Source organism: Lissotriton helveticus, chromosome 5_1 (assembly GCF_964261635.1).
Source record: "Lissotriton helveticus chromosome 5_1, aLisHel1.1, whole genome shotgun sequence".
NCBI lineage: Eukaryota > Metazoa > Chordata > Amphibia > Caudata > Salamandridae > Lissotriton > Lissotriton helveticus.
The window spans coordinates 19,353,567-19,363,642 of NC_136065.1; positions in this window are offsets into that span (position 1 = coordinate 19,353,567).

Sequence of the window (10,076 nt, forward strand, 5' to 3'; positions counted from 1 at the left end):
GTAGCTCACCCCACGGCGAATCACGATGTCAACTAAAGACAGCGGATCAACGGAGAAATTCCAGATGGAGAAATTGGGCGAGTACAGCCATCGTGAACTTAAACAGTTCTGTATCGAATTAGGTATCGCTACCACCGGACTAAATACCAAAGATGACTTTAAGCAGGCCCTGGAATCTTGGGCAGAAACCGGGGCTGCCGGAACCCCCGATCAAGACATCGCAGCACAAACCCCCATGGCCCCTGAAGAACGAAGAACGGGTCTCTCGCCAGACGAGATCCAGGAACGAGAAAGAACCCGACTACACGAGCTGGAAATGGCCCGGCTCAAAATGGACGTTGAACTAAAGTTGGCCGAACAGAAAATCAACTTAGAGCACCTGCGTCTCCGAGAAGAAAGAGAGGAGAAACAGAGACAAAGGGAGCTCGAGGAAAAGAAACTGGCATATGAACATGAGCGGAAATTAGCTGAAATCGACCTACGCAAACAGAATAAAGAAACAGGGGTGCCCGAGCAACCCCACACTCCAGGGGCAACAGAGAAGAAGGTACACATCCCCAAGGATGTCGTTCGAGAATACTTCCGAGGGGACGACATCAAGCAATGGTTTAAGGCCTATGAAATCGCTATGACTGCACACCGGATCGATAGAAGCGATTGGGGGGCCGGTCTGTGGGGGAGATTCCTCAATGAGGGCCGCGACGCCCTGCTGCAACTCCCGGACCAGCAGATGACCTCCTATGACCATATGAAAGCTGCACTCCTCACCCGCTATGGCCTCACACCCGAGATGTACCGTCAGAGGTTCCGAGACTGCACCCGCATCCCAGGTACAACTTGGGTGGACTATGTCAATTACTTTAGCCGAGCCTTCGAGGGCTGGATCAAAGGAAGCAAGGTCACAACCTACGAACAACTGTTCAATCTTATGGTATGGGAGCATCTGTCGAACAATTGCTTCATTGAACTTCGCCAGCACCTCCTCGACAGCAAGTTAACGGATCCCCGGCAGCTCGCAGCCGAAGCAGACCGGTGGGAGATCACCAGAGTGAGTCGAAATGGGTCCTCCGAACAGAACCGGAACAACAATGGTCAGCACCGTCCCCGAGGAGGTGGAGGCCAAGGACGCGGAAGAAGCAACGCTCCGGTCACCCCCACTACCAGCCCCACCCCCCCGGCCAACCGGGGCAGCACCCCAGCGCGACCGGGACATCGAGCCAATGTTACCTGCCATCGATGTCAACGAGTCGGACACTATGCAAACGACCCAAACTGCCCCCAGTACCAGAGCCCAAGACCCCGCCAAGTAGCCGCTGCTGCTCTGGGGGAGGAACGGATCTCAGAGGAACAAGAAGAATATGAACAGGAACACCAAGAATGGGAGCCAGCCGCCATGGCTCTCGCCTGCCTAGGGGGGAGAGACATGGTCCCGCGGGTCCCCCTACCCGCTAATACCCAGAAGTACAGCCAATGGGTGGGCATCAATGGACGCCGGGCTGAAGCCCTTCGTGACACTGGGGCCAGTGTAACAGCCGTCCGCTGTCACCTGGTGACCCCCGAACAATACTTACCAAACATTCTCTGCCCTGTACGTTCAGCCGATAACTCAGAAAGTCTGTGTCGGATGGCCTGCGTCCCCTTCGAATGGGGAGGGGTCTCCGGCATGTTGAAGGTGACGGTCCGAGATGATGCCCCCGTAGACTGCCTCCTGGGTAATGACCTGGAAAGCTCTCCATGGGCAGCAGTCAAACGAAAAGAGCACCTGGGGATGCTGGGCGTCCCGGACTGGGCGTGCGTCACCACCCGGTCCATGACCGCCCGTGCCAACACCCGCCCAGAGGAACTCGAATGGCCGGCGCCACCGCCTCCGGTCGCCCCCGCCGAAACCACCGACCGTGACGTCCCCCCCGAACCAGCTCAACCTCCAGACCTCGCTAACCTCGACCAGTGGCCTCAAGAGGGGGGGCCCACGCAAGAACAATTTCGCCAAGAACAAAAGACCTGTCCCTCCCTCGAGGGACTCCGCCAGCAAGCGCTAGCCCAAAGCGCAGGGGATACCTCCGGAACTCACTGGGTCTACTGGGACAATGATCTGCTGTACAGTGAGCAAAGAATCGCGGAGCTGGGGGCCAGCCGAGTCCTAGTGGTACCCCTCCGTTTTAGAGACTTTCTGCTAAACCTGGCCCACGATGTCCCCCTGGCAGGACACTTGGGTCAAGACAAAACCTATAGCCGCCTGGTGACCCACTTCTTCTGGCCCAAAATGAGGGACAATGTACACCAGCATTGCCGATCTTGCCCCACGTGCCAAGCCAGTGGGAAGAGCGGCCGCAAACTGAAAGCCCCCCTGCAACCTTTTCCCGTGGTCACCACCCCGTTCGAGAGGGTCGGAATCGATATCGTAGGGCCCCTGGACCCGCGCACAAAACAAGGCCATCGATTCATCCTGGTGCTAGTGGACCACGCCACCCGCTACCCGGAGGCTGTTCCCCTGCGGACTGTGACAGCCCCGGTAGTCGGCCGGGCTCTGATGGGGATCTTCTCCCGGGTGGGCTTCCCCCGGGAGGTCGTCAGTGACAGAGGCACGAACTTTATTTCGAAATATATGAAATCTCTCTGGCAACAGTGCGGGGTTACCTACCGGTTCACGATCCCCTATCACCCTCAAGGAAACGGACTCGTTGAGCGGTTCAACCGCACGCTCAAAGGGATGATCGGGGGGTTGGAAGAGCCCCTCCGTCGCCAGTGGGATGTACTGTTGCCGTGCCTTCTCTTCGCATATCGAGAGGTTCCCCAGAAGTCCCTGGGCTTCAGCCCATTTGAACTGCTATATGGACACCCCGTGCGCGGGCCGCTCAGCCTAGTTAAGGAAGGCTGGGAGATGCCCCCTCTAAAGAACCCACCAGATGTTTTCCGCTACCTCCTAACACTCCGCAACCAGACCCGGCGATTCCGAGAACTAGCAAAAGCCAACCTAGAGGCCAGTCAGGAGGACATGAAAAGGTGGTATGACCGGAATGCCTCCTCCATCGAATTTGAACCTGGGCAACAGGTATGGGTGATGTCCCCCACCGAACCCTGCGCCCTACAAGACAAGTGGACAGGGCCCTTCAAAGTGGTCGAGCGCAAGGGTCCGGCTACCTATCTCATCGACTTGGAATCTTCCCGGAACCCCCTCCGGGTCCTCCACGCTAACAGACTGAAACCGCACTTTGTACGGACAGAACTCAGCCTCCTGATGGCCACAGACAATGGGGCTGAAGAGGACTCCGAGCCCCTCCCGGACCTCCTACGAACGCGGGAGAAAGACGGTTCCGTAGATGGGGTCCGACTCTCAGAGGCCCTCACCCGAGAGCAACACCAGGAGTGCCAAGTTCTCCTGTCACAATTCGCCAGCCTGTTCTCCCTCACCCCAGGTGTCACTTCCTGGTGTACGCACGATGTGGACACGGGGGACAGCCCCCCTATCCGCCACCGGGCCTACCGCGTGCCAGATCGGGTACGGGCCTGCATCCAGGAGGAAGTAGCCAAAATGCTCACGCTCGGGGTCATCGAGCCCTCAGACAGCCCCTGGGCCAGCCCTGTAGTACTGGTCCCCAAAGCAGCTGCCCCCGGCACCACACCAGAACTCCGGTTCTGCGCTCTACTACCGGGGCTTGAATGCGGTCACCAGGACAGACGCACATCCCATCCCCCGGGCAGATGAACTAATCGACCGCATGGGAGCTGCCCGCTACCTCAGTATCTTCGACCTGACGGCGGGCTACTGGCAAATCGGCCTCACACCCCGGGCACAAGAACGTTCTGCCTTTTCCACGCCCGATGGCCATTACCATTTCACAGTCATGCCCTTCGGCATGAAGAATGCCCCAGCAACGTTCCAACGGCTCGTCAATCAGGTCCTGGCGGGGCTCGAAGGATTCAGCGCCGCCTACTTAGACGACATCGCTGTATACAGCAACCAGTGGTCCGAGCACCTCCACCACCTCCGAGCAGTACTGCACGCCCTTCAGCAAGCTGGCCTCACGATCAAGGCCAGCAAATGTCAAATTGGGCAAGGGTCTGTAACCTACCTCGGGCACCAGGTGGGAAGCGGCCTGGTGGCCCCTCTGCAGCTAAAAATTGCCGCCATCCAGTCCTGGCAGCCCCCCACTACCCAGACCGAGGTACGAGCCTTCCTGGGCCTCACGGGCTATTACCGAAGGTTCGTGAAAGACTATGGTACTATCGTGAGGCCCCTCACAGAGCTCACGTCAAAAAATCAGCCCCAGAAAGTCAACTGGACCCCAGAGTGTCAAGCTGCATTTGAACAATTGAAAGCCGCCATGTGCTCCGCCCCTGTGCTCCAGGCCCCCGACTACAGCCGGGAGTTCATCGTCCAGACGGATGCCTCCGACCATGGCATTGGGGCAGTCCTGTCCCAAGTGAACACCGAAGGCCATGACCAGCCGGTGGCCTTCATCAGCCGGCGACTCCTACCACGGGAACAACGCTGGAGCACCATAGAGAGGGAGGCCTTCGCGGTGGTATGGGCCCTCAAGAAGCTCCGGCCCTACCTTTTTGGCACACCCTTTCGGGTACAGACCGACCACCGACCCCTGCAGTGGCTGATGCAGATGCGGGGGGAAAACCCGAAGTTACTACGCTGGTCCATCTCCCTACAAGGGATGGACTTCACAGTTGAACATCGGCCTGGGCCCGATCACGCCAACGCAGATGGCCTGTCCCGGTTCTTCCGCCTCGACGAGAAGAGTCCCCAAGAGAATGGGTAACTCTCCCCGCCTTCAGCTGGGGGGGACGCATGTTGGACAGGCCACATGAAGGGCCGCTCTCCCCCGGCCCAACCAGGCCCGAACCAGCCACGCAAGTACCACACACCACCATTGCACGTCCACCGTCCCCGCAGGGACCCCTACACTCGAACCTGTTGACCGCGTAGGCCGACCCACTACCGGCCTGCGCGCCCATCCTGGGCGCCATCTTGGACACTCCACCACGAGGCCGCCTGGCCCCCGATCGACCTCAACCCTGGGCCTGGCCAGGCCTCAGACATTCCGGCACCAACATCCACCCAGGAGGTGAGCGGGCTACTTGGTCAGTCAATGGGAGCAGGAGGTGTCGATGGCTCTCCCCCGCCAAGTGCCGCTCGCCCATCGCCTCCCCGGGCGCTGGCTCCACCCCCCTGCTGGGTGTCTGAACCCCCTCATCCCGGACCTCCCGACCTCCAAGTGCGAGGGTCCGGACATCAAAGCACACCAGCCCTATAACTGGGGCAGCTCCAGAGCAGGACGGGAGTTGTATCTTGGAGTCGAGAGACGCAAAGAAGAACTCATCCTTGACGGACTACTGGCGCTGCCGTAGCTCTGTCTTGTGCACCCTCGTCTTGCCTGCTGGCGCTGCCGCGGCTTTGGGAACCACCCTATCCTTCATCATCGTCGGGACCTGCTGGCGTGGCCGCGGACCGTTTGTAACCACCACCTTCATCGGGACCTGCTGGCTCTGCCGCGGACCGTCGTCTTCCTTCATCCATCTCGGGACCTGCTGGCTCCGCCGCGGCCCGTTCATCTACACCACCGAGCTCGAGGATTGAGAGCTATTTTCCATCTTTTTGGTAACAAGACTGTCCCGCTACCCTTTTCCCAAACAGAGACCAGAATAGAGGGGACCCCTGAGTCCAGACCTCCTTGTACCATTCTACCGTACTTGAAGAATTGTCTATAAAGTATCGTTGAACTTTATCATTGTGTGGTGTCCGTCTGTGGGGGGGAAGTTACTTGTCTGTACGATTCACTGGAGACGGCTCTCCCCGGAGACCTCTCCCCGTATCCTCGGCCGACCCTCCCGGTCCGTCTAACAATTGTCCCAGTAGACCCAGTGAGTTCCGGAGGTATCCCCTGCGCTTTGGGCTAGCGCTTGCTGGCGGAGTCCCTCGAGGGAGGGACAGGTCTTTTGTTCTTGGCGAAATTGTTCTTGCGTGGGCCCCCCCTTTTGAGGCCACTGGTCGAGGTTAGCGAGGTCTGGAGGTTGAGCTGGTTCGGGGGGGACGTCACGGTCGGTGGTTTCGGCGGGGGCGACCGGAGGCGGTGGCGCCGGCCATTCGAGTTCCTCTGGGCGGGTGTTGGCACGGGCGGTCATGGACCGGGTGGTGACGCACGCCCAGTCCGGGACGCCCAGCATCCCCAGGTGCTCTTTTCGTTCGACTGCTACCCATGGAGAGCTTTCCAGGTCATTACCCAGGAGGCAGTCTACGGGGGCATCATCTCGGACCGTCACCTTCAACATGCCGGAGACCCCTCCCCATTCGAAGGGGACGCAGGCCATCCGACACAGACTTTCTGAGTTATCGACTGAACGTACAGGGCAGAGAATGTTTGGTAAGTATTGTTCGGGGGTCACCAGGTGACAGCGGACGGCTGTTACACTGGCCCCAGTGTCACGAAGGGCTTCAGCCCGGCGTCCATTGATGCCCACCCATTGGCTGTACTTCTGGGTATTAGCGGGTAGGGGGACCCGCGGGACCATGTCTCTCCCCCCTAGGCAGGCGAGAGCCATGGCGGCTGGCTCCCATTCTTGGTGTTCCTGTTCATATTCTTCTTGTTCCTCTGAGATCCGTTCCTCCCCCAGAGCAGCAGCGGCTACTTGGCGGGGTCTTGGGCTCTGGTACTGGGGGCAGTTTGGGTCGTTTGCATAGTGTCCGACTCGTTGACATCGATGGCAGGTAACATTGGCTCGATGTCCCGGTCGCGCTGGGGTGCTGCCCCGGTTGGCCGGGGGGGTGGGGCTGGTAGTGGGGGTGACCGGAGCGTTGCTTCTTCCGCGTCCTTGGCCTCCACCTCCTCGGGGACGGTGCTGACCATTGTTGTTCCGGTTCTGTTCGGAGGACCCATTTCGACTCACTCTGGTGATCTCCCACCGGTCTGCTTCGGCTGCGAGCTGCCGGGGATCCGTTAACTTGCTGTCGAGGAGGTGCTGGCGAAGTTCAATGAAGCAATTGTTCGACAGATGCTCCCATACCATAAGATTGAACAGTTGTTCGTAGGTTGTGACCTTGCTTCCTTTGATCCAGCCCTCGAAGGCTCGGCTAAAGTAATTGACATAGTCCACCCAAGTTGTACCTGGGATGCGGGTGCAGTCTCGGAACCTCTGACGGTACATCTCGGGTGTGAGGCCATAGCGGGTGAGGAGTGCAGCTTTCATATGGTCATAGGAGGTCATCTGCTGGTCCGGGAGTTGCAGCAGGGCGTCGCGGCCCTCATTGAGGAATCTCCCCCACAGACCGGCCCCCCAATCGCTTCTATCGATCCGGTGTGCAGTCATAGCGATTTCATAGGCCTTAAACCATTGCTGGATGTCGTCCTCTCGGAAGTATTCTCGAACGACATCCTTGGGGATGTGTACCTTCTTCTCTGTTGCCCCTGGAGTGTGGGGTTGCTCGGGCACCCCTGTTTCTTTATTCTGTTTGCGTAGGTCGATTTCAGCTAATTTCCGCTCATGTTCATATGCCAGTTTCTTTTCCTCGAGCTCCCTTTGTCTCTGTTTCTCCTCTCTTTCTTCTCGGAGACGCAGGTGCTCTAAGTTGATTTTCTGTTCGGCCAACTTTAGTTCAACGTCCATTTTGAGCCGGGCCATTTCCAGCTCGTGTAGTCGGGTTCTTTCTCGTTCCTGGATCTCGTCTGGCGAGAGACCCGTTCTTCGTTCTTCAGGGGCCATGGGGGTTTGTGCTGCGATGTCTTGATCGGGGGTTCCGGCAGCCCCGGTTTCTGCCCAAGATTCCAGGGCCTGCTTAAAGTCATCTTTGGTATTTAGTCCGGTGGTAGCGATACCTAATTCGATACAGAACTGTTTAAGTTCACGATGGCTGTACTCGCCCAATTTCTCCATCTGGAATTTCTCCGTTGATCCGCTGTCTTTAGTTGACATCGTGATTCACCGTGGGGTGAGCTACTCTCTGTACGGTTTATGCGGTGATTCGGATCCCGTCGCTGGCCACCAATGTTAGACGGACCGGGAGGGTCGGCCGAGGATACGGGGAGAGGTCTCCGGGGAGAGCCGTCTCCAGTGAATCGTACAGACAAGTAACTTCCCCCCCACAGACGGACACCACACAATGATAAAGTTCAACGATACTTTATAGACAATTCTTCAAGTACGGTAGAATGGTACAAGGAGGTCTGGACTCAGGGGTCCCCTCTATTCTGGTCTCTGGTTGGGAAAAGGGTAGCGGGACAGTCTTGTTACCAAAAAGATGGAAAATAGCTCTCAATCCTCGAGCTCGGTGGTGTAGATGAACGGGCCGCGGCGGAGCCAGCAGGTCCCGAGATGGATGAAGGAAGACGACGGTCCGCGGCAGAGCCAGCAGGTCCCGATGAAGGTGGTGGTTACAAACGGTCCGCGGCCACGCCAGCAGGTCCCGACGATGATGAAGGATAGGGTGGTTCCCAAAGCCGCGGCAGCGCCAGCAGGCAAGACGAGGGTGCACAAGACAGAGCTACGGCAGCGCCAGTAGTCCGTCAAGGATGAGTTCTTCTTTGCGTCTCTCGACTCCAAGATACAACTCCCGTCCTGCTCTGGAGCTGCCCCAGTTATAGGGCTGGTGTGCTTTGATGTCCGGACCCTCGCACTTGGAGGTCGGGAGGTCCGGGATGAGGGGGTTCAGACACCCAGCAGGGGGGTGGAGCCAGCGCCCGGGGAGGCGATGGGCGAGCGGCACTTGGCGGGGGAGAGCCATCGACACCTCCTGCTCCCATTGACTGACCAAGTAGCCCGCTCACCTCCTGGGTGGATGTTGGTGCCGGAATGTCTGAGGCCTGGCCAGGCCCAGGGTTGAGGTCGATCGGGGGCCAGGCGGCCTCGTGGTGGAGTGTCCAAGATGGCGCCCAGGATGGGCGCGCAGGCCGGTAGTGGGTCGGCCTACGCGGTCAACAGGTTCGAGTGTAGGGGTCCCTGCGGGGACGGTGGACGTGCAATGGTGGTGTGTGGTACTTGCGTGGCTGTTCGGGCCTGGTTGGGCCGGGGGAGAGCGGCCCTTCATGTGGCCTGTCCAACAATGTGCAATACTGAAACAGCTCCCACACAAGATCAAAACAAACCCGATGCAGGCAGGAGATTCCCGATTATTGAAGCAAGAATGCCTTCATTTTAGCTCCCTCCCGTTGAAACTAGTGTAATCGCAGGGGAAACCCAATACACCCTTGGATTCAGAAAAGGGGGTGGTGATGAACAGAGTGCCTGAATTAAGCAGACCACTCTTACCCAGTCCAAAGATCAGGGCTTGATCCACCCCCTTTTCTGAATCAATACACCCTTGGAGGCTTGGGCAAACCTGATAATGACAGGTAAAGATGCCTACAAGGGACTTTGTTTTTAGAAAAAGTTATAGTTATTCATATTGGATCTACTCTGAGGGTGAGTCTAATCAGAACAGACACCCTTTTCATGGTTTATTGCTGAATTCATTTTTCATGTGTACTCCTTTTTAACTTAATCTACATATATATAAATATTTTTCTATTTTTAAAAGATATCCCCGTGTGTTGTGCTTTATATATTCATCTATTAACTTTGTCAAATGACAATTGGGTGTCTGTCTTGATTAGACTCTAGCTCTCAGAGTAGATCCAATATAAATAACTATATATCTTTTTCTAAAAGCAAAGTCCCTTGTAGGCATCTTCAGCTGTCATTTCCCGTTGACACTGGCCCCTGCATCAATAGAGGCCAATGGGGAAAACATTCCCCCGATTATTTTCCCCAAATCTCCCCCTGTCCTGGTTGCTGGACAGATAATGGGCCGCACCATTGAACTTAGACAGGTGGGTGCCTGGACAGGTGCAGGTCCAGGCAAGCCCCGCCCCTTCCGGGAAGTGAGGGGCTCGAGACAAGTTTGGCCCCGCCAGCGGTAAGTTCTGTGCTGCGACACGTGCAATCAGTAGCGCACCGTACCCAATGGACGACTTCCATCAGTTCACCCAGCCAATTACAAGCTGTGGTACAGTTTCTGAGGTCCGACGACCAATGAATAGCGAGGATATCTTTAGCCACCAATGTGACAAGGTCAGCACCAACCAATGAAAGAA